Source organism: Camelus ferus, chromosome 8, assembly GCF_009834535.1.
Source record: "Camelus ferus isolate YT-003-E chromosome 8, BCGSAC_Cfer_1.0, whole genome shotgun sequence".
Lineage (NCBI taxonomy): Eukaryota > Metazoa > Chordata > Mammalia > Artiodactyla > Camelidae > Camelus > Camelus ferus.
Window position 1 is genome coordinate 13,763,538 of NC_045703.1, and position 25,988 is coordinate 13,789,525.

The 25,988-nt window shown below is 35.0% G+C and overlaps 1 protein-coding gene across 1 annotated transcript in view; it reads left to right on the forward strand.

Annotated features, from left to right (window-relative positions):
* Positions 1-25,988, forward strand: part of EYS (eyes shut homolog) — a 1,185,765-nt gene that overhangs the window by 515,610 nt on the left and 644,167 nt on the right.

The following is a 25,988-nucleotide window of genomic DNA, read 5'->3' on the forward strand; positions in this document are numbered from 1 at the left end:
AATAGATAAACAATAAGTTTCTACTGTATAGCCCAAGGAACTATATTCAATATCTTGTGGTAACTTATGGTGAAAAAGAATATGAAAATGAATGTATGTATGTTCCTATATGACTAAAGTATTGTGCTGGACACCAGAAATTGACACAACATTGTATACTGATTATACTTCAATAAAAATATATTAAAAAATTTAACAATTTGCTGACAGCCTTTGATGGCTAACAGATTACTGCGTTTATTTATTTTTCTACTGCAGACATCGATTATACATATTTTAAGTGGCATAGTCATTGAAATGATGCTGAATTCTGATCTTCTTTATATACATAGGATGCATTTTACAATTTGTGTTTATGTGTCAGTGCAATGTACATAATAACTTTAAATTTTCAATGGGCACATTAGAGAACATGTTTTATATGACTTATTTTCAAGTTGACTTTCCTTTAGTGCATAATGAAGAGATAAATTGAATAATGTACTGGAATCATAAATACTAAAAATACCGTGGGTGCTAATGAACCTACTAGTTTCTTACATTACTGAGTGGTGAACAAAAAACCCTTAATTGATAACTGACCTGTTTTCAGCCTTCACAACTATTATTTTACAAATAGTATTTAAAAACATTTATTTTACCTTGAGAAGTAATGTACTCAGATGAATTTGATAAATATATTTGTAAACTATGAGATAGATCAAAACATTTAAGCACAATAGTCATCCATCACTATCTTTTATAGTAAAGTTAAAAAGAAAGAAAAATTTTAAATCTGTAAAGGACATATCTCAGGGCAGGAATTAGAAGGAAAAAAAAGAATGCCTATTAGGCTATTAAGTATTAATAATAATAATAATAATAATAATAATAATAATAATAATAATAATAAAAAACTTCACTTTAGTCACTTAAAAAAATAATGCCAATTCCTAACAGATGAGTAGTGTTTGAGAGACACTTCTGTGTCCGTTGGGTAAGCTAAATCTCAATTAAAATTCATGCAAGTATTGTTGTTTCTACTTCATGACCCTAAATAGGCCATTGATTATTTTGCAAGTGAGCTGAAAGCAAGGCACATTTATTTCCTCAAAAATTGAGTTTCAATTTACTGAAAGGCTCACAGCATTACTATCAATGTATACTACAAATTTGTCATCTACATTTAATTGTATGTAGGAGCTCTCCTAGATAACAAGTATGCAGCATAAATAGCTATTCTATTCCTTCTCCACAGCATTTTTATTAAAATTTATGCCTCTTATAACAATAAGCTGAAGACATCAATCATCTAACAACTTACTTGTGCCAATCTTAGTTTTTCCATGTGATACTTTAAAAACTACATTTTATAGAATTTTATAACTTGATATTCATCAAGTCAAAGCATCAATTTTACCAGTGAAGAAACTGTGGCTCAAAGAAGTTAGGTGGCATACACAGGAAGCAGATGACTGGGTTTCCTGATATAATCAATTTCCTATCCATTCTACCATTTTTATCATCTCAACCACCTCTTGTGTTTTATGAGTTTTCATTATACTGAAAATTCAATTTTTTACACATTGGTTAAATGGCTTTGTAACAGACATTATTTTGATTTCTGTACACATTCCCTGATGACCTTGAACATGAGGAAATGAAGTTGGTGGTGGGGCTTGTAACTTGCTCTCCAACAAAGGAAAGGCAGCTGGAGGGGAGACCAGGGTAAGCTGAAAACTTGATGCCAGTAGAGAGACTAAAAGAGAGCATCCTGGCTAACAGGATGCACAAGGCTGAGGTCAGTTTACTTCTTGACTTGTTGTGTGCATATAATTGTCATTATATGCATCAAACTGTCATTACACTTACCAATAAATAAACATTAAACACAGTGATTCTCGATCTTGATTATTGCATATTAAAATAACCGAGGACATTTTAAACAAAATAGATGCTTTAGTCCCCATTCCCTTTAATTCTGATTTAATAGGATTGCAGTGGGCTAGAATATCAGTATGAGAAGCTGATGCCTATACTACAAATGGACAGTTATTTACTTGAAACCCTAATTTAACTGGACCTTCTGAATTTTTATTTGCTAAATCTAGTACCTTGGAGGCACTTCCATCCTTTCCTTATAATAACTTGTCATGTGTGACAAGCATTCCAACACCTTGCAACTTGAGAACCACTTCTATCTGAGAATCAACAGATTAGATTAGTAAAACACATATTGATTTTACAGACCAGCTGTGGCCTAAGGAAAGGCAAACTGAGAAATATTTTTATTTCTTTGTTTTATTTTCTTCCTTGATTTCCCAACTTTGACTGTTAGTTGAGAAGTAAACACATGTTCATTTCTTTGGCCATGAATTCAACCATGTAGAATGGAAAATCACTCTACAACTTTGGTGAAAGAAGGAAAAAAAAGACCTAATTCCTAGCTTTAATCATTTTTTTAAAGGAACATTTTTGGTAAGAACTTTTTTAAAATAAATTTCATAGTATTCATGTGGGTGGCAGAATTCCAGATATTCCTTTATTTATCTTTTACTATGAAAAACAGAAAAAATATCAAATTTGGCTTTCAGTTTCATGCTAGCTATGCAAAATGAATTTAGAAGCTCTCCATCTCATGCACTTAAGGCTGTTAAAATTAATTTTAACTTTATCAATTTCTTTCTAATAATTTTCTGAATGTTTGAGGAATAATTTCTTGAATTTTCCAAATTTCAATGAATAGGATATTTGACTCTTCTTTGTTTTAACATAAAAATGCACCTGAGGCTGTGAATATTGGTTTTGCAGCATTCTGTTTATTGTAATATCAGTTTTAACCCAAACAAGTAGTTTCATGATCATTATAAACAACTAAGTCAACCATTTATAAAATAAAAAAAGAAAGTCTTCCATAATCTTATATCCCAGAGATAACAGTTTGTAACAGCTCGGTAAATACATTTCCAATTGTTTTAGGTACAGACCAATAATATATAATGAAAAAAAATCAGTGAATATTATACATTATATCCTTTAGCTTTTTAACCCATTCGTTAGAGTACTTAATTTTTCTTCTATAAGGTTTTTTGTTTTTTTTTTTAATTTCTGCGTCTATTTATTTTTTCACATCAAATTCTCATTTATTTGCTACCTCCCTTCACATAGTTATCTCATTAAATCATCTGAGATCTCACCCTTGTTGATTTCCCTTTTCATGTCCTGCTTTCTCTACTCCTTAAGAGTCTCCTCTAAGAGCATTTTATTAATGGATTTATGGACTATTCCTTGCTTGAGAGTCTGGTCCTGGAGAATCCAATCAGGGCACTTATCATATGTCCTTTCCACCTTCATTATCCCTCCCAATTATCCTCTTCTGAAGACTCTTTTCCTAAGTTCATGCCCTTATCTTCTCTTCTTAGAATTAGTCAATAGCCTCATAAATCATCTTTTATTTCCAATCTTCTGCCCAACCAATTCATCCCATACAGTAGGATTTCTAGCAGACTTTTTTTTTCCCCAAAAGTAGCGGTGTTAACTAAATTACCATTTTAAAACTTTAATGGCTCTTAATTTTCTAAAGAACTTGCCCAAAGTCTTATTTAAGTATATTTCCAATATTTCCATTGTCACCTCGAATGATTCATTATTCAATGTACTAGGTTTTTAATCAGATCACAACAATTCCATTTCTCTGAAAATACCAAAAAAAAATTAAAACTTCTTTATAGCTTAGGTGTCTATATTCTTGGGTGTGTGTCTTTTCTTAATATATACACATGAAAAAGATCACTTTGCTATTAAAAAACAGAGCATCATTTAACTCAAGGTTTTTAACTACAAAAATAGGGTCTTTTATATCATCAACCTTGACTTTGGGTTCTTTCCCATCAAACAAATTAGGTCAAATTTACCAACATGAAAATGTACAGGTTGACGATCACTTACCAATTCAAATATTTGTGAAAATCTGAAATTATCTTGACACTGATACTGTCTTTCTATAATTGTTAGATAATAGGATATACTGAAAAAGATAAAAGCTATAGATAATATATAATGTGTATTTGCCTCCTCTAAATTTCCATTGCACATTTTTATTTCTCCTACAACATGACCATACTTTGTTTCTCCATTTCATGTATTAGAATTATATAGTGTTTAATGATCTGCCCTCTAATTTCCAAGATTTTTCTAAAAGAAAGTTAATAAAAAAATGATAATCTACTTTGGTTTCATATATGTTTGAAATACAATATTGTTGCCACTGAGTGACTCCATACTTGGTTAAGTCATTGAAATGATGAAAAAAAACATCTAAAGTTATTCACTTTTCTGTTGGTCCGAAGTCTACATATGTGCCCATGAAAGCACTCCATTCATTTCTCATGCTAAAAACATATTGTGTGATTTAGACTTTGGTAACCTAAAAAGTCATTATATGTTCTGATAACTTCTTTGAGACACCTGCTGGAGGGGAAATGTCGTTTACTGAAAATTAGCTTCTAGCCTAAGTAACGACGAGAAGAGAGTTGGACCCTACTTAAGAAAAGGGATGTTGTGTGACAATCAGGAGACATGACAAAATGACCAAAGAAAGAGTTTTTTTTTTTAATTTTTTGGTCTTTTGCCTAAATGTCATAGGTTGCTGACCCATGATTTATTGTTGATAGTTTGAGTAGAAAAAGCTAGACAGTATACTATGTGTTGTCTTCGTTTTGATAAGAACACAATTTACATTAAAGGAATGTATGTAGGTATTTATATGACTGAAACATTATGCTGGTCATCAGAAATTGACACAACATTATAAACTGGCTATACTTCAATTAAAAAAACAGCATTTTAAATCATGTGACTAGTAATCTCCAGGTTTATCCTGCATTTACAGTCCTAGACTACTAAGAATAATTTAGATTGAGCCTGAGCCATTAAATTAAGTGTACCTTAATCTGAATCAAATTAATGTCTGCAAGGTACTTGGTTAATTAGTATGCTGCCCCACCATTATCCTCCAATAGTTTCCCTTTACGTAGGAATACAAGTTGGTCTATATACGTAGATAACATAAAAATCAGCTCTAACTTTCATTTTGGGGGATAAATTAAAGATCTGGCATTCAAATCATAACACCCTTTCTGCAAAACTTCTGAAAAATGTGACTTTGTAAAGACACTATTTCTAGCCTCCATCACTTAGTTGGCGTGAATGCTAAGTATCTTTACTGGGGCTACTGACCAAGAAACTCTTCAATTAGCATAGATCCCCTACCAGGCATTATATTGACTTGAAAGGACAGTTTAATGTAACCTGCCCTGTAAAGTCGGATCTAGCAGCGCATAGAAATGGGAAAGCCGAGGAAAATAAGAAAATGCAGTTGGAAAGGTCAAACATGTAATCTATTTTAATTTGCTGATAGTTTATCATTTAGAAGGCTAGTTGGGAAAAATTATAAATTATTCAGGACTACAGGGTGTTGTTCTGATTTTGTTTAAAAATAAAAAGATGAGGAAATTAATTAAATGTTAAAAGAATCTCATACTTTTTGATAGCAGAATCTGTTGACAGTGGGAGAGAGCAAAAAGATCTTTGAGAGGATCTACAAGTTCTTCCAGTTCTTTATTATTATTGTACCTATATAATTATTTACTGATAATGGGTAAAGTTACTAATGATTTGTGGATTTTTTCTGGAAAGCACAGTTTACTAAATTTATCCACATATAAGACTGGGAATCTAAGAAATTAGTCTCTATTTACAAAAAATAAATAGACTCTGAATCTTCAAGGTGATGTCTAAACTGTAAAATGATTTTATGAACCATAAGTAATGCTTAGTATTCATTATCTTTGTTAAAAAATCTTGATAAGAAAGTTAGACTAAATTTACTTTTCTGTAAGTTCTATAAATTATCTTTTTCCTACCAATCCATTTCTAATTTCTTTAAACATAATTGCGTATTTCATAATTATGGATATAATGCTATGTACTTACATAGTATTTTACTGTAGTACTAAGTAATCATACTTTATATTCTGAAAAATGCAGTACTGTTGTAACACTATGTAATAATGTGGTATTATAATGTAATAAAATATTATATAATCTTGATATTTAAAAAATCTTTAAAGTAAAAATCTTTGTTTTAGATGAAAACCATCAAACTCACAAAAAGCAAAAGAACACAAACAGTCTACAGAATTCCTTGCTCATATTCATGGTGGCAGCCATGCTAGTGATCATGTGTGTACATTCATCATGGGAGTCAGCACAGTGTAGACAGACCCAGGACATTCCTCAGAATAAACTTCTTTCTTCAGCCATAACGATCATGATGTTGAGAAGTCTCGTCTACCATCTTCTTTTCTTCAACTACCGTATTTTTTCATAAAGGAGATCTTATTTCTGCCTCTTGTTACTTATTCCTTCCTTAGATATTTAAGGCTGTAGAAGAAGATTTATCTCAATCCTTTTGATTTAAAGGTCTGCTTCATTTAGCATATGTCGATTTTCTTTTATGGTGGTTACAGCCCTCAGGTGCCTAATTATTTGGCTTATGTTCACCTGGGGACATCTGTCTCTGGTACTGATGTTCAGGAAGCACCAAATACCAGGACCTGGATGGTGCTTATTCTGAAGTTTAAGGACCCAAGTGGTATGGCTGCTGCAGACATTTTGCAGGTTGAGCCCTAACTAACTTTAAGAGGGTCATCCACCTAAAGGACTACACATGGTGACTCCCAGGGGACAGAGCACAGTACTTCCTGAACCAGTCCTGGCCACTCCCTTCTGTAATTAACCCATCAAACAATGTTTTCTAAATTATTATTATTAATAATAATAATAGTTTTTTAAAAAGCAGTTTTAAGTTTAAAAGATTCTGAATGGGAAGTACAAAAAGTGCTCATGGACCCCACTCCCTCCTCCCCAGTTTCTCCTTTTATTCGCATTTTGCCTTAGTGTGATTACGTCTTGCATTTGTCACAATGATGACACAACACTGACACAGTACTGTTAACTGAAGGCTATAGTGTACTATGGGTTCCTAGTCTACAGGTTTGAGAAATGTGAAATGGCCAGCATCCACCATTAAATTATCATACAGAATAGTTTAACTGCCCTAAAAATATGGTTGTTCTGCCTCTTCTTCCCTCCTCCCACCCTCAATGTCCAGCAACTACTGATCTTTTTAATGTCTCCATAGTTTTGCTTTTTTTCCAGAATGTCATAAGTATAGTTGGAATAATGCAGTATATAGTCTTTTAGGATTGGCTTTTTTTCACTTAGTAATATACGTTTAAGGTTTCTCCATGTCTTTTAGTGGCTTGATAGCTCATTTACTTTTATCACTGAAAAGTATTCCATTGTTTGGATATATCTCAGTTCTTTTTTTCGGTCACCTGCTGAAGGGCATCTTGGTCGCTTCCAACTTTTCAAATCATTGGGGTAAATCCCAAGGAGTGTGATAATTCAATCATATGGTAAAAGTGTATTTACTTTTGTAAGAAACTAACAAAATGTCTTCCAAAGTGGTTGTACCATTTTGCGTTCCCACCAGCCATCAGTGAGGGTTCCTTTTGCTCCACATCCTGCTCAGCGCTTACTTTTGTCAGTGTTTTGGATTCTAGCCATTTGAAAAGGTGTGTAGTGATGTCTCACTGTTTTAATTTGCATTTCCCTGATGGTGGATGGTGCTGAGCATCTCTTGATATGTTTATTTGCTACCTGTATATCTTCTTTGGTGAGGTATCTGTGAAAATATTTTGTCTATCTTTTCACTGGTCATTTTTTAATCATTGAATTTTAATAGTTTTGTGGTTTGGTTTGTTTGTTTGTTTGTTTGTTTGTTTTAGATATCAGCCCTTATTAGCTATGTGTTTTGGAAAATTTTTCTCTCATTTGGTGGCTTGTTTTCTCAGTCTCTTGACCAAGCAACATTTTTAGTGAGGGATGAATTTTTAAATTCTTTGAGAGAAGCAGCCTTGGAGCAAGAGTTCTTTCAATCATATTCCACCAGAACTGTGTGGATCATAGTGGCGAGGAAAGAGGGGAGAATGTCTAAGAATAGAGGCCTTCTATTCCTGTGTGTATTACCCTGGCAAATATTTTGGCTGCTTTCATTTTCTTCCACTAACATTTGGAGCCCAGACTTTTGCAGATTCCTTTGAAAATGGAACAAGCAGTATCTCACCTTATCTAAGACTCCATTCAAGTACCGTTCATTTCCTTTTCATGATTATTAGCACTCTCAACTTCAAGACAAAACATAAAGCCACTACTAGAAGGTCCAGACAATTATCAGACAAAGAATGATAAATTCTCCACCAGCTATAATTGTTATCCCAAAAGGGGAAGGGAAAATATCCCAGTTCTTGTCTTTCCCAAAAGATAAGAATTCAAATGGGAGACAGAAGCATCATGTAGCAAAAGATTTTAAAGGTTTTATTTAGCAAAGAGAACGTACACCTCCAAGAATGGGAGGCAGGCTGATCCAAGGGCAGATAGCAGTGGTCTTTGATTGTCCCTGCTGTCTTATACCCTCGCTTAGAGGTGGTCTTGATTGATTGATGGCTCTTGCCCCTGGAGTGCTTAGTCATGTTCATCCCCTTTTGCGCATGTCCTTACCCATGATGAACACAGGCATATCCATGGTGGGGGCTTAAACCGCAATGTTAATTATATTACAATGAGCCCTGGGGTCATGCCTGGTTAGGTCTTTGTTGCTACTGCACAGTTGCAGCTGTCAGATTCTAACCCTTCTCTTGCTGGCACTCATTTAGAGGAAGTAAAGTCTGTTTATGCTGAAGGCAGGCATACCGCCATCTTTCCGCCCATCCTCCCTCTCCTCCACCCAATCTGCCCGGTAACCCCACTTATCTAACTACCTAACATAATAGCATCAGCTCCCATCCAAGTTCTTCTGGCCTCTGAGACATGTGTGAACACATCCTGGATTCTCCACAGCAACCAGACGTCAGGTTGCTCATTACTGTGGGGTTACTTCTACCCATCCCTTTCTAAAAGCAACAGACTAAGTCAGCTGGTTAATTTGAAAAGGAAGAATATTATCAGCTGTTTAATTGGGTTGGAACCTGATTTAAACTTTAAACATTATCCTTAAACATTCATATTCACAGTTAATTTCTCTATATTTTAATGTTTTCTACTGACATTGGATAAATGCAGAATTCATTTTCTCTCAAAGTCTTGAGATTATTTTAAAATTCATGGCAACAAAAATCTTTTATTATTGTTTATATTTAAGGTTTACAGAAAAATATTTTTTCTATAAATTAGAGCATGAAGGGTATTTATTTCCCCTAGAATACCTTATATACAGACCAAAGGAAGAATATTCTCAATTTAAAACAAAGAAAAAGAAATTACAAACATTTCATTATTTATTGTGTATAGTGTTCATTAGCTGCAACTTGTGCTTTTATTTAGAACTAACAAATTTGCTGTAATCTCATTAGGAAAACTAATCAATAGATTAATGACAAAGTGAATACAAAACACATGTAAGGAAAGCCAGGACCTATTCATTACTTCCTGGTCGGAGCGTGAAATTTAAAACACTATAAACAAAGCAAAGAAAAGAAGTGCGCATCCTCAAGTACCTTATGTGCCTTCCTCCTTTAGATGCCATTTCTTGATTTCTTTTGTGTATTTAACTTCACTGAATTCGGCATTCCAACATCGCGTTCACTGCCGAATTAGGGCCATGAGGTGTCAACTGCTTTGAAAGTCTAAGGTGTAAAGAATAACACAAATGCTGTTATTATCTGGCAGCCAGAGTTCCGCTTCCTACAGCAGTCTGCCTTGCCTACTTCGTCTCAAAATCGGCTCTATAATTAGACAACACCTGAAATCTAGCAGGGATCCTAATGACAGGAATGTTCCCTTCTGACTCGTTCATGCAGCTGATGAAGCAAGGGAAGAATTTTCAGCAAGTGTCAATCATGTTAGCTTATGTTACCAACCTGACAATGTGGCAAACGGTTTCGTTTGTAATTCTCCAGAGGAGATTATTATTACTTAAATCTTCATGTTTTTATTTGGAAATCAAGGAAAGGTTAATGGTGATCTGCACAGTGATAGCTTAGACCAGTTTCACTTTAAATATAGACAGCCTTAAGTTTGTATAATTACAGAAAAACGTCAATAATCAGCAAAGAACTGAATAGAATTTCTCTTCTAAAGAAGGGACAGACTGCCAGAGAACCAAAAATATGTATTTAAAGAAAAATATAAACGGTCCTTTTTTCTTGTATATGTCCAAGAAATGGTTCCTTCTATATCCTATATCACAAGGAAGAATCTTGTGTAGTGTTACAGGTTGGCACAAACCCTCTGGTTCATTTAGTGTATCTTTTATGATGTAAATAGGATCCCCTACAGCTATTTCTAGAATAATTCAAAACTCATCCTATGAAACTTCATAAGCCAAGGAAATAGGAAAAGCTTCTCTGGTGAGAAAAACAGGTTTGCTAGATCTGCTCAAGCAATGAATTTTTAAAAGGTTTGCTTAAAACAACAGAGTATGTCAATTGGCAATATCAGTCCACATATGAGTTTTCAAATGCTCTCCGTCTAAGCCCTGGCAGTTGGGTGATTTGTATGATATTTGATGTTTAGTTTTTCAGCAGCCCATTTTGATTTAGTGCCATTTGCATTTTTATAGACAACAGCAGTCCTGCAGCAGGCTCTGTTTTGCAGATAAATTTTGCAAGGTGGTGATAGCAAAGGGTGTTTAGAACTTGAATCCCATATAGATGTGTTGTTTTAAAACAGCACCACTGAAAGATAAGTCTCCAAGGAAACAAAACACAGAAAAACTAGCAATTATATTTTATTATTTTCTCTTTTTTTCAAATTTAGATACTGCCTTTTTGTTTACCTTCTTTTGTATATACTTGTAATGTTTTAGACTTTAATAAGAATTCATGAAGTGTCCATATAAACACACTAAGATTTTGTGGGATGAGGAGGATTTTACAACAGATAATAACATTTCTCTGTGATGCATACCCTGGTCCTAAACCTCAGCTGCTAAAAGCAAGATTGTTCCTAAGCTTTTGTGCCCTCCAAAAAATATAGGTGGACATTGATATGAGTGAGGATGGAATGTCTTTAGAAATATGACCTAAGGAGAAATAGAAATTATTGAGAATCTGACTACATAAAGTTTTAAACATTCTGTATACGAAGAAATGAAAAAGACTAACTTTAACAACAAAGGAAAAATTAGCAACAATGTGGCAAACATTGTTATTTTACAAATTAGTAAAGAAATTAAAAATTGTTAAGATGAGAATAACAAAGCATAAGCAATAAAAATGAGCAAAACTGAATATTTAAATGCTGGAAAAATAATTGCTCTGAGACAATAAAATATATCCAACAATAAGTGATTGGATACATACATGCATATGTGTTGCATGTATACATGTGTACATGTGTACGCACGTGTTTATGCATGTGCTATACATTTAGGTGTGTAGCCAGGTGATATTGTATCACTGAGTTATTCTTTTCTTCCCTACTAATTTTTTTCACTGGGAGAATCTGTTTCTGGAGTATTCTCTTTTGTATTTTGATACAAAATAATCATAGCCAGCCATAAATATGACATTGTAAATAAATATTATTATAAATGTTTCAAAAATACAGTACTAAGGTGGAGAATGTCCATTTCAAAACATCATAACCTAAGAGATTGTATCTTACATACGCACTCAGATAGGTCTGAAAAGAAACACACAGGCAAACATAAACACACAAGCAAAGTTGTAAATGCATTTATTTCTTGGGGGTGGAATTTTGGAGCTTTGGCTTAATTTTATTTTTTGATACTCTTTACCTTTAGAAAACAAATGTATACTTATTTATAAGAATACAAGATTATTTTAGAAGAGATTTGCCTGCAAGATGGATTGAGGTGACAAACTGGGCCTATGCATTTACATCTCCCTCCAATTAAATTCTCTGTGAATCAAAAATCTGGTTTTTTTTTTTCAGGATGAAGTTTCACCAGTACTAGCAATTAAAAAGAATAGTTTTGGTAGCAGAGACATTTTGACAGATTCCTGGAAGATTAAGTCATGACTGCCAAAGAAGCAAGAGTGAAATAATCCACAGCAGGAAAAACACACAGAGTTGAAAACTCGTGTTGAAACAAGTAGAATCTCAGTAATAATCAAAGCTAGGTGCACACAGTAAGAGAGCAGGAGGAGGGACCAGCCAGAGGAATCCAGGCAATTAAGAGGCAGCACTGGGAAGTTCAGGGCAGTCGAGCCCACCTTGCTCATTTTCTGAATCAGACAGCAACGGTTCTGGTCCCAGACAAAACCCCAAGACTTCTCTGCAGGAAATGGAATGATCATAATAAGAAGGTTGTTTATATGGGTGATGGGCTCCGAGATTCAGATACATGTGGTGAAAACTCTGGCTCTCCAAAGTAGAGACCAAGAGAAGACTAAAGAAAAGGCAAGGAGAAAAACTGAAGTGTTCCAGTCTTACAGTAAAAGCCTCATAATTTTAAAAATTGGGAAATGCTACGCCACCCAGACTGCTCTTTTTGCAGCCACGAAACCTAAGTAAACTATATCACATTCACTTAGAGGGAGCCCGGGGAAGTCTTCCCAGCAAGGGAGCGGCTCTGGGAAGATGCACACACTCACTGACAGCCCAAGACGGCTGCCTACACTAACCAATAAATTTTTACACCACAACTAAAGGACAGCCACGTGCACAGACACTGAAAAACCACCAGCACAGAAAGGAATATCTTCATAAACAAGAGAGCCGGTGTGGTAGAGGATATATGAAAGTCTACATCAAAATTAGTTCTATGAAAGAAAATAGATGTACTTTAATAATAAAGACATACTGTTAGACTGGTATATTAAAACAAAATCCAATCATATGGTATTTTTAATAAACATAACTAAAAAAGATACTGGTATAAAATTCACTGTTAGTTAAAAGTATAACAGAAAAATGCTAACAAGGAGAAAACAGAATTCCATGTGAAAGTTATCAACAAAACAGAATTTCTTATATTAAGGTTTTGAAAACCATTAGAACGGAATCTTATAGAAATGAGAAATAATTAAAAGAATACAATCCTACAGCAGCTTCTCTTATAAAAACTGAGTTGGATGAAAAGAAATGAGGACAGAGTATTTGCATAATGCAATGAGATAACTTGCTCTTACGTTTAGAATATCACACACGGCAGAGAGGAGAGAGATGAGCCTCCTAAGACATTCATGAAATACAGGAAAACAGCTATGTATGAAAGCACAAGGCCATCTTAATAAGTTCTGTGAGGCAGAGATCCTTTGGCCCTTATTTATAAGCCACAATAAAATTAAAGTGTGAAATTAACAATAAAATAAAATGGAAAGAATTAACACATTCCTAGGATAAATAAAAATCAAAACTGAAATTATAAGCCATTTAAGTATGAATAGCAATAAAACATTAAGTAATAAATACTGTGATGTAGACCAAAAAGGTACAAAGGAAGATGAGCCGCCTTAAATACCTGTAGTAAAACTTAACAACAATTTAAAATCAAGGAATTAAGTAAGCCAGAAAGAGAAAGAAAAATGCCATATGATGTCACTTATATGCGGAATCTAAAAAAAAAAAAAAAAAAAAGACATAAATGAACCTATCTACAAAACAGAAACAGACTCACAGACATAGGAAACAAACTCATGGTTACTGCAGGGTAAAGGGGTGGGAAGGGATAAAATGGGAGTTTGAAATTTGTAGATACTAACTACTACATATGAAATAGATAAACAACAAGGTCCTACTGCACAGCACAGGGAACTGTATTCAATACCTTGCAATAATTTATAATGAAAAAGAACATGAAAAGGAATATATGTATGTATATGTATGACTGAAACATTTCTCTGTATACCAGAAATTGACAAAACATTGTAAACTGACTATACTCTGATAAAATTAATGATAATAAAATAAAATCAATGAATTAAAGTAAGTAAGCTGAAGGGGGGCAGGGGGGAAGGAAAGAAAAAATTAGCCAGAAATAAGTAAGGGAGACCTTAATCAGAATAGAAAACAAAATCAATATTCTAGAATACAGCAGCAGCAACAAATAAAGTAAAAAGAAAAGTGTACATTTGGTCAACAAAACCACAATCTGGTTCATTGGAGTCTCCTAAAATAGCCAAATAATTGGCAATTCACAGAGAGGAGAATCACAAATAAACACGAGCAATGAGAAAGCGAATCCCACCATAGAAATAGAAGAAATTTTAAAATATAAATACTATCTGCAAGTATATGCCAAAAGTTTGAAAAATCTAGATTGAAGGATGATTTCCATACAGATATGCAAGAGATACAGGAAAATAATAAGTGAAGAAGTTTGAAAGCTGTCAAAGAAAATGAGAATGTGGACGGAGAGCTCTCCGGGAGTCAGAGGAGTGGAAAAGTACAGAGATGGGTGCTCGGCAGCCTTGACTCTTAGGGAAAATTGAAGTAGGCAAGGGTTGCATAATGACTGGATTTGGCAACTTGGGATGATTTGAATTGTAGTATCTTGCACCCCTCTGTGTTGTCAGTAATCGTGGGTTTCTGAGGATGTACAAACTGGGGTCTAAGTAGACCTCTGCTGTGTCTTAGAAGGAATTACACTACAAAACATGTGGCCTTAGTGCCACTGGCAGGTGGTTCTGGTTATATGGTCACTGTCCTAAAATTAAAAAAAAAAAAAGCTTTATACAAACAAAAAATTCTGTGTATAAATGCAAAAGCTCATTTGAAGTTTCCTTTATTAATCCTACCACTAATAATAAATCATTTTGAGATTTACGTGCTTTAAATACCATTTTGACTCTGATTATGACATACATACCTTCAAGCCTCCCAAACTCACTGACTGTAAGCAGCATCTGGTTTTAAAGATTGAGTGTAAAAGAAATTGATTGAACCGGTGGACCTCAGAATGTGGACACTGTTTGGGGTCAGTGTGCTTACAATTTCCACTCGATTGCAGTGGTAAATTAATCTGTTTTTCTATTGACTGGTTTTTTTTCTGTTTTGTTTTTTGTTTTTGTTTTTGTGCAGAAACCAAAGTGTTATAAAAACGAGTACAGATAAACCAACTACTCTGAGAATAGATTGTCTGGCCTTTCTAACTGCGGCTGTTTGAGAAAAGATAAATCTATCTATATAGTTTTCAATATATGTTCTAAAAAGAAAATCAGTGGACAAAAAAGAAGTAATGTTTAAGAACATCTCTTTAAAAAATAATAACTTGGTGGGGTATAGCTCAGTGGTAGAGTGTGTGCTTGACATGCATGAGGTCCTGGGTTCCGTTTCCAGCACCTCCATTAAAAAATAAATACAGAAATACATAACTTAATTTCTTTAGAGACTATTTCTATTTTAGTTTATATTGTCATCTGCTTTGCATGTGAAATATGTTTAAATAATTATTTTAAGAGGTGCTCGAAACAAAATATCGAAAGGGCTAAATAATCTCTCAAACTCAACTGTATGCTTCCCTAATCCTTTCTGCTGAGGATTTATTTATACAATCTACTAGACAGACTAACAAAGACCAAGTTACATGCAGTGTCCATTGTCATCAAAATTATGAAAACTTCATGTGAAGGAATTGAAGAGCAAAAGTAAAGAAAATCACTTCCTCACCAGGATAGATAAATAAATACATATATTTATAAATATACAAGGCAGAGGCTTATGTTTAAAAAAAAATAGAGTCATGCCAAAGTTAGTTCAACTCTGCTTCAATATTCTTGGTTCCTTAAACTTGCTCTGGTCTCCACTTGGCTGCACACACTGTATCCCCATCTCCAGCTGATACTTTTACCCATCCTCCCTGTCTCAGCTTCCTGTCTCTTTCAAGAAATTTTTCTGAATTTATCAAAACAGACTGGATACATTTTTTAGGTGATCCAATCATACTCTGTCCTTTTTCATCTTAGCATTTAGCAAACTATACTAAATCACCTAGTTAGTCACGTAATAGGTGTCTATCTTCACTTGATTGGCAACAACATGGATAGGCCAACAGTGCAGGTTAAATCCAGCCAGACACCTTTTTTTGTGCTGCGCATGAGCTAAGAGTAATTGTCACATAACTAAAAGATTAAGAACACATTTCATAACACATGAAAACTACACAATTAAAATTTCAGTGTCTATAAATAGCTTTATTGTTGTCCAACCATGCCCATTCATTTACATATTGTCACTGGCTACTTTTGAGCAAGAATGGTAGAGTTGAGTAATTGGAACACAGACTGTATACTTTGCATAGCCAAATATATTTACTATTTGGCCCACGACGGAAATTGCCAACCCCTTGCCCCCAGTATCAACCTACAGTGATATCCAAAATCATGATAGCTTGAAGCTCTCACCTACAATCTTCATTCAGGAATCCACCAGTTACTGAGAGTGCCTTTCTTTATTTTCCTGCTCATCTTTGTGGGAGCCCAGCTCACACTGCTGCTCCCTCTAACACCAAATGCTCCAGAAACCCGCAATGTTTTAAATGAGCATAGCTGTGGCCAAGATTAGCGACACCCACTGATGGTGGAGAGGGGGCAATACAGTAAGTGTGCGGAGTAAGTGGCCATCTCTCAGAAAGAGCTTGAAAAGCATAAGAAGAACAAATTATTCAGCCTGGCAGTAATGCCTTGTTCAGTCTGTATCCCATTAACTGACAAGGCTTTCGTCTTGAGTATAACAAGAAAGTGATGTAAGCTCTTATTTTCCTCTCGCAGAATTAGGTCTATTTTTCCGTAACGTCAAAATGACTCCCTGGCATTGGCTTTCGGTGCGGGAAACAAGCTGTTGGGTGACTCAAGGCGGCTACTGGACAGACCTAGTTCAATTCACAGGCAGTTGGCAACACTTCTCCTGCCACCATCATCAGTGTACGATATATAGGTTCTTCCTTACCATTGCCCCACAAAAGCCTTTAATGGTGTCCCGCTGCCTTTAATGTTACTGATCAGACTCATAGAAACAGAGAGCAGAATGGTAGCTGTCCAGGGCTGAGGGAGGAGGAAAAGATGGGGTCGCTGATCAGCAGATAATATCCTTTGGGTTATGTAATATGTAAGATGAATAGTTTCTAGACAACTCCTGTACAATTTTGTGCCTCTAGTTAACAAAACTGCAGTGTGAACTTAAAATTTAGGAGGGTATATCTCAAGTTAAGTGTTTTTACCACAATTTTATTAAAAATTTTTAGTTTATTTAAAAAATAAAATCAAATAAATATTTTAATCATATTTCACAGACATGAAAAATAGCAGGGGAGATGAAATCATAAAGAGTATGTCCTTTGTTGATAAGGGGTGATCTGGCCCTCAAGACTTTGCTCGCTCATGGCAAGTCAATTTTCCTCAAACCCCAGACCACCTCAGGGAGAAAGTTTTACTCCTAACTTTGATCACCAAGGGGCATATTTTATGGCTACATGTTCATTTAAATACATCCTTATTAATTTATCAAACAGCTACCCTGAAGTTACAATAAAGCTTTCTGATATGACTTAGGACACACGTAAGGAGAATGGCGACCCTTATAGGAAAAATTCCTGCCAACAATTTTCTATGAAGACCAGAAAGGTAACTGACCTTTCAGAAGGACCAATGCATACCATCAGGCTATTCTCCAACCATTCTACGTCGCTCATAAAATACAATTCAATTTCCCCACCCCCGTCCATTTTCTGTAGGTATCCCTTTTACTAAATATATACATGTAGGCATTATTAAAAATCATTATCCACATCATCACCTTTTTGTATTTTCTATTTTAAAAAATACGTTTTTTCTGAAATTGTACTATTTTATTTTTAAGACATAATTTATCAAATTTTAATATGAATGGATAGCAAAATATTTTAATGATGTTCTACTCTAGTTATTCATATTGAAAATATATGAATAGAATGTAATAGTTTAATACATTGCTATCCTGATATTTCTTCATTTAGCTATGTTAATTTAAACTTTATTTCATCTTAATTATGGAAATATGACAATGCTACAACTGTGACTTTACCCATAAAAGAATACAATTTTACCTTTACCTGATTTAGGGTAAAAAGTACTTGCAGCTCATGGGAACATAAAGTGTCTCTCTGATTATCCCAATGATATCATCTTATATAATTTTAAGCTTTTCTTCCATTTCTATTCATATCTTTTGAATGATCTACAGACCAAAACTCTTGACTAATTTTTAGTTTTCTTTTTACTTAGCTGAACATATTCTTTTTTCTCCAGAAACAAATTCTTTCTTTGCCTGACTCAGCCATTCTTTTTAAATTGAGAAGTAATTCAAATTAATTAATGTTACAAAGTAAGGAAATACTCAATTTGGGTTTAAAGGGTTAAGGGGTAAGGATTTATGAGACCAGAATACAATAAATATATTTGATTTTGTTTATCTGCGAAATAATCTCAAGTTTCTTCCTCAGTAGAAGTGCAAATGTAAAAGAGAGAGGAAGGGAGGGAAGGATGGATGAAAGAAGGAAGGAAGGCATAAGCATAAAAACTCAGAATGTCAAGGTATTAAAATTGGGGAGCATGTGATGGAGGGTTTTCTTCTTACCTTCCACCCTTCCTAAAATCCTTGATTTTGTGCCAGACTACATTTGTATTATTTTTTTTACAAAGCCATCTTCTTCAGCCTGGCTAATTTTCTAGCTAATTTTCCATCACTATTTGAAAATAGTACCAACAGGTTAACGGAAGGGATGGTACTAAAAGTTTTCAGAATGTGTTCAATCTGAAATGTGTCCATGAAGGTATTTCTTTAAAGCTCAACTCAATTTTTTTTTTTTTTTACCATTTATACCTGTGGTAGTTTGTAATATTAGATATACTATGTTCTTTCTTCAAAATAAAAGAAACACCCAAGATTTGATAAAGAATAGCCATGGCAAGCAAGCCAATGTTTATTTCATACTGTGTTCATAATCCCTTTTTCAAGTTGGGTTTTATAGTAAGTTATTTTTAACAATTTTATTAGTATTCTTCAGGGAATCTATTTATGTTATATTCTATTGCTGATTTTATGAATAAATTCCATTTCAAACCTAGAGCAATCAAACCTAAAGTAGACAACAGATATACTTACTAAAATCGATACACTATAAATGCATCTTCTCTCCCCAGACAATAAAGTAGTAGTGTATAAAACAGTACAATCACTCTTGCAAAGAAAAGGACTCAAGGTATCAAATTTTAAAGTTTTTCTGTCTAAGGAAAGGTGTGTGTGTGTATGTGTGTGTGTATGTTTCTGTGTGTATCTGTATATCATATATGTGTGTATGTGTATATATATGTGTATCTGTATATGTGTATATTCAGTGTGTGTGTATGTTTGTATATGTGTATATCTGTGTATCTGTAAATGTTATATGTGTGTATGTGTATATGTGTGTACATGTATATGTATCCGTGGGTATCTCTGGGTATATGTGTATACGTGGGTATGTATATGTGTGTTTATGTGTGTGTGTGTGTTGTGTGTTTTCGTGTGTGTATGTATTTGTATGTGTATGTGTATATGTCCATGTGTATTTGTATGTATCTGTATATATGTGTATGTGTGTACCTGTGTGTATCTGTATATGATATATGTGTGTATGTATGTGTATATGTGTATTTATGGGTACCTGTATATGTGTATACATGATGGTGTGTATGCATGTCTGTGTATCTGTATGTGTGTATATGTATCTCTGTGTATCTGTGTATGTTATATGTGTGTGTGTATTATATATATGTGTGTATGCATATTCTAAAACATAGGAAAATGTGAGCATATTTACCTTTGGAATCACACCCATGCGTATATCTGTTTCTCCCTGTGTGGAGAAAGAGCAAAATATAAAATAAAAAGAAAGAGGAAGAACCTTCTGGGGAAACTTAATCATCTCTTACACTCAACAGAGGCAGCGGCATCAGCCCTGATTCCCTATCACATCACTCATGTTGCCCTTTAGAGGAGCAGTATGCATATGCAGAGGTTCATGTCCTCTTCACTCAGTGAGTTTTCAAAGACCTCATGATTTCAGCTCAGACACCGGGAGGTGGATGTGTGTGCACCAGAGAAACAAGTCAGCCTTTGCCTTCTGGAACTTGTGGGATGAGGGCTTTCATTAAATTCTTTTTTTTTTAAAAATCAGGAGTCGGTCATCACAACAGTTACAAAAGCCATTTTTAAATTTTCATATTTATGTGGTTTGATAAATATCATATATAGAAGAAAGTGAATTATCAGAGCTCATTTTTTGGTCAGGCACTTAATTTATGCCACAAACATACACTGTTTTTACTAACCCTCACAGAAAAACTTATGGGGACATTATTAGGACATTATAGGTATTATTATTATGATCCCCTGTTGGAATATAGAGAAACAAATGTGGAGAAACGGAGTCAGTTTCTGAGGACAAGGAAAGTTGAAAATAAGTTCCAGCGATCCCCAGGATGTGTGATTGATCTTTAAACAGGTTGATTCTCTCCACTTGATTAGAAAGTAACCATCTCTTCACTCCTCACTGCTCCATAAGACTCTTTTCTGAGCCTTGGATTTCCAACTTCCTGAATAATATTGCAATGGCTTTAAATCTGATGGTCTCAATTCACTTGCGCAGAAAATTCTAACTGAATTCAAGTGAGTCAGGAAACCTCCAAATCCACTGATGGCAGGAAACTGTGACAGAAAAGCATTTCATCATTTCTTCCTCATTACAGTCTCCTTTAGCAAAATGTTCTCAGAAAGCAGTCTTCTCCCTCTCTCCTTGTCAGATGCATCAAAGAGTTAGAGATGAGTGGTTCTGAGGTGTCCACCGTCCTCACCAGGACCGCTCATCTGCTTGGACACACACCAGCTGCCTGAGTGTCAGCCTTTGACAGCACAGGGGGCCAGAAGACACACCCGTGACTGGTGTAATAGACAGTCATTTCTTCTAGTCCTGTGAATGCACTGCGCCCTGGCCCATTTATCACTTTCAACTGCCAAGCCCCAACTAAAAGCACTGCTGATCCACTGAGATTTAAAACTGTTTCGCACAACAGCTTCTTGCTTCTAGGTCCCTCTGATGAGTCCACAGCTCCTGAAGGGCACACTGGCACTCTTCTCTCCGCTTCCTTTGCTGTGGCCATAGAATGCATTTTGGTTCATTTCAAACCTCATAGCAAACCTAGAGAGGGGTGGACTAGAGAGGCAGAGAAACCTAGAAGACTGCTTCTCTTGCCCTTTCCCCCTAAACCTGCCCTGATGCGCTTCCTGCTCTAAAGGCAGCCTTAAACCAGAAGCTATCATGAAGAGAGCACACAAGTGGGGTGACCAACCCTCTGGGTTTGCCTGGGAATGAGGGGGATTCGGGGCACAGGGCTTTCAGGATGAAATCTGAATGGTTGGCCACCTTTCCTTCAAGATAACATCTACAAATTGGCACCAGCCTGCAGTGTCCAGGAGATGCCAGGGTGGTGTATGGCATGCAGAATTGGAAAGGGCAAGCAGAGAAGTACAGAAGCTAACAAGGAAAGTGACCTGAGCCAAATTAGTCTTGCTCTGAAAGTCTGGAATGGGATAACTTCATACATCATCTCCTTGGTGACTTCAATGGGAGTACACAAATGCAGGTTAGTACCGAAAAGCTAACTCCAGCAAAAGGTACTGTGCATTTTTGTGACAAAGATTCCTTTTGGCTTCAATGATGTACAAAAGTTTTAAATATTGTAAGGAGGGGTTTCACTTGCTTTGACTAGTTTTGTACTTTTGACCTATTTTTACAGATCGATATTATCCATGGTAATAATATGTAATAATACATAGTATTATATTATCTTATTAGAGGTCAGCCTATTCATTGTATGAAGTGTTCTTTTAGCTTCTTTTTCAAATCTTTTACTCTTGAAAGTTTTACTCTTTGCCAGTTGTCAGAATTTCCTCTTGATTGCTCTTATTAAAAATAACTCAGAAGTGAGTTCTTTATCTCAGTCATTTGTACATTATTAAATAAATACATCCTCCTTTATTTGGCTTGTAAATATAGTTCTCTCTTTACCTGTGAAATATATATAGAAACGCTAGCTCCTTTTTACTCTTTCAATTATTAATTTATTCTGTCCTTGCAATGCAACTGATTATATATTGAAATGAGATAGTAGAAATGAAATTAAATCAACAGTATTATATTATTTCTGTCCAAAAATAGGATGACTCTTCTTACACATTTCAACTGGCTTTGTATATACGCACATTACATTCATTATAACAGTAGGTGAAATGACAAGATAACTGCTTTTAGGTAAAATTACATAGATAAAATTCTATTTACAAATGCACAGAAATAACTTATTAGTTGGACTGAGTGAAAAAAGGACTAAGTGAAGTGGAGATAAATCATTCATAATGGTACTAAATCTGTAAGATGTTTCCTCTGTACCGTCATCAGTGAAGAATGTCTTGTTTGAAGTTAGATATCTTCTACCTCTTAATAGTTACTTATTACAAATAGAGACTCATTTTCTCCTCCTACAGGCAGATATAAGAGTGTTTCCTCCCCCAGCCATGGATAACCCTTCCTTTGTCCAAAAAGTAGACTATTTAGCAAAACAGAACAGAAGTAGATTTAGCTCCATCTTCCATTTTTCCCCCAGCCCAATGTGGAGGAAAGAAAAGAAATCTGTGCAATAAAGGTGTGGTGTCTCCAGACTCCTCCTCATTCCAGTTGGGGTATGGGACACACTGCATTGCCGGGACAAAGAAACTGGGTCTGCCTCCTCAAGTCAGGGCAAGAAATGTAACGCCAATCAGTGGGGTTCCACAAGCACAATAATAATAGTGTGGACTGGGTGCACATTCTGTTTCCCCAGGTGGCCACTGAGAGAGAATCATGGAGTCTCTTTCTTGTCTTCATTCTAATCAGAAGAAGCCAAACACTCAAGAGCCAGGCTGTCCAATCATTAGTAACCCAACAATATCTCTATTTTAATTTACTGACAAAAATCCAATCATACTCTCATATGTTGATATTAGTCTTTGCCTATGCATAGTGGCCACTGAGGCAAATACAAGGATGGCCAGGCTTCCCCAAGGGACCTTCCCACGGACATTTTCAATGGACTGCTGGCGCACAGAGCAAGTGCAGGTTGGCATTCCTCAAAGAGCTGTGTGTACTAGTATGAGACATATCTGTAACTGACCTCAAACAAACTATTCTTTTGTCGAGGTAGCCGTGAAAGGACAGGACAGATTGGGTTCAAATACATGAAATCCACTTTGTTTCTGATTCTCTAAGGCAGTATAACTCTATCTTATTTAGAAGATTGGAATAAAATCATCCATGGAAGTTATATATACAATTTAAAATAATACAAGGTATTATAGTATAGTTATTTTACCAAAATGTGTATTCCAATATTCAGTCTTGGAGTCAAGAAAGATAAGGTAAAATTATCTTAATGTAGTTCCGAGACAGTGCAGTAAGTGTTATAACAGAAGATTAAACAAGGTGTTGAGGCTCAGAGGAGAGAATTAGTGTATGTGCCTGGAAGACTTCAGGGAGGAGTCAACAGTGGTAACTTTTCAAGGCAGAGCATGACTTCTTTATCAAGAGGTGATGAGGAAGCACATTCTTTACCAACAAAAAGCATCAGGCTGTAACAGGGCATTTCTTTCTTGGAAAACAAAAATTTATCCCTGTTTGACATGTGAACAATAGGAGATGAGGATGCAGGGTATGTTGGGGACAGGTTAAATAGGGGATTCAATGTTTTTTTGTTTCTGTTTTTGTTTTTGTTTTAATTGAAGTATAGTCAGTTTACAATGTTCTGTCAATTTCTGGTGTAGAGCACAATGCTTCAGTCATATAGGAACATATATATACAACTTCTTTATCAAGTAATCTGTTAATGAACATTTAGGTTGTTTCCATGTCTTGACTATTGTAAATAGTGCTGCTATGAACATTGGGGTGCAGGTGTCTTTTTGAATTAAGGTTCCTTCTGGATATATGCCCAGGAGTGGATCATATGGTAAGTCTATTTTTAGTCTTTTGAGGAATCTCCATACTGTTTTCCGTAACAGCAGCACCAAACTGCATTCCCACCAGCAGTGTAGGAGGGCTCCCTGTTCTCCACACCCTCTCCAGCATCTATCATTCATGGAGTTTTGAATGATGGCCATTCTACCTGGTGTGAGGTGATATCTCATTGTAGTTTTGATTTGCATTTCTCTGATAACTAGTGATATTGAGAATTTTTTCATGTGCCTACTGGCCATTTCACTGGAGAATTGCTTGTTTAGGTCTTCTCCCCATTTTTGGATTGGGTTGTTTGTTTTTTTCGTATTAAATTGTTATGAGCTGTTTATGTGTACTGGAAATCAAGCCCTTGTCAGTCTCATCTTTTGTAAATTTTTCCTTCCATTCCATAGGTTGTCTTTTGTTTTGCTTATGGTTTCCTTTGTTGTGCAAAAGCTTATGTTTAATTACGTACCATTTGTTTATTTTTGCTTTTATTTCTATTGCTTGGGTAGATTTCCCTAGGGGAAGATTGCTGAGATTTATGTCTGATAATGTTTTGCCTATGTTTTCTTCTAAGAGATTTATAGTGTCTTGTCATATGTTTAAGTCTTTAAGCCAATTTGAGTTTATTTTTGTGTACAGTGTGAGGGAGTGCTCTAACTTCACTGATTTGCATGCCATTGTCCAGTTTTCCCAACACCATTTGTTGAAGAGACTCAGAAAATTCATTAGACTTTCTCATAAATATATTTTACATAGATTTATTGTAGTCTCAGTAGCTTAATGTATTTTGTTGTATTTGTTTTCTTCACAGTTTCATAGTTTTCATTGCTCAATATAAAAGTGTTAACTATTCAGCAAAGGAGTTAAGTAGCAACATCTATCTGCAAATGTTAGCATAAAATGAGACTAAAAAACATTCTTCCTCACTTGATTATTTTCTTTCCAAAAAATCAACATCTCTTCTGTTTTTCCCTCTACAAAATAGATTATGGAGCCCTAACAGAGTTAGTCTATGACCATAAAATTTATAGTAAACTACAGTTTGCAGTTTCTGAGAATTTGGAGGGACGGTGATATTTGTTTAAAGGGCTCTTGGTAAATAGCAATTGTTTAATATTATTCAGAACAGCATTCAAGGATTTGTGTTAGAGAGCAAACTGCAGACACTTCTGGGTATAGAAAAGTAGTGGTTCTGCATGCCACCATCTGGAACAACAGGTTCAACTAAAACATAAAGACTTTGAATACCTTAGTGGACCAGCAATGTGTCAGATACCATCCACCACCAAGGGTGCCTAACCAGACCTTCCTGGTAATAATGCATTTTTATATTGGAACCACAGAAAATTTTTAATATGTGGTCTTGATAATTATGTTAATCTTTGGCCTTTATAGGAAAACCTACGCTGCAGCTCATAAAGTAATAATCTAACTTCCTTGGTTGAAATATATGAACAGTTGCTTTTATGTTTGACCTTTGTCTCTTGTTCAGATTTTAAATTTCTACATTAAAAATTCCTCCAGGAAATAGTATCACAGCATGGTTTTAATTTCTTTTTTTTATTGTAGTGTAGTCAGTTTACAATATTGTGTCCATTTCTGGTGTACAGCCTAATGTTTCATTCATATGTATGCATACATGTGTTAGCTTTCATATTCTTTTCATTATAGGTTACTGCAAGATACTGAATATAGTTCCCTGTGCTATACAGAAGAATTTTGTTGTTTATCTACTTTATATATAGTAGTTAGTATTAAACAGCTTTAGTTTTCAAAAACCAAATGTTGATCATTATAAAGCTACTGAGATGTTACTGGCGTGATTGTTGCATTACTGCCCCTTCTACTTGAACAATGAGGAAGACTGTTTGATTATCTGTGACTGCTAGTAGCAGGCCAGCATTTTGCGGGGCTCATTTCAAAATAAAAA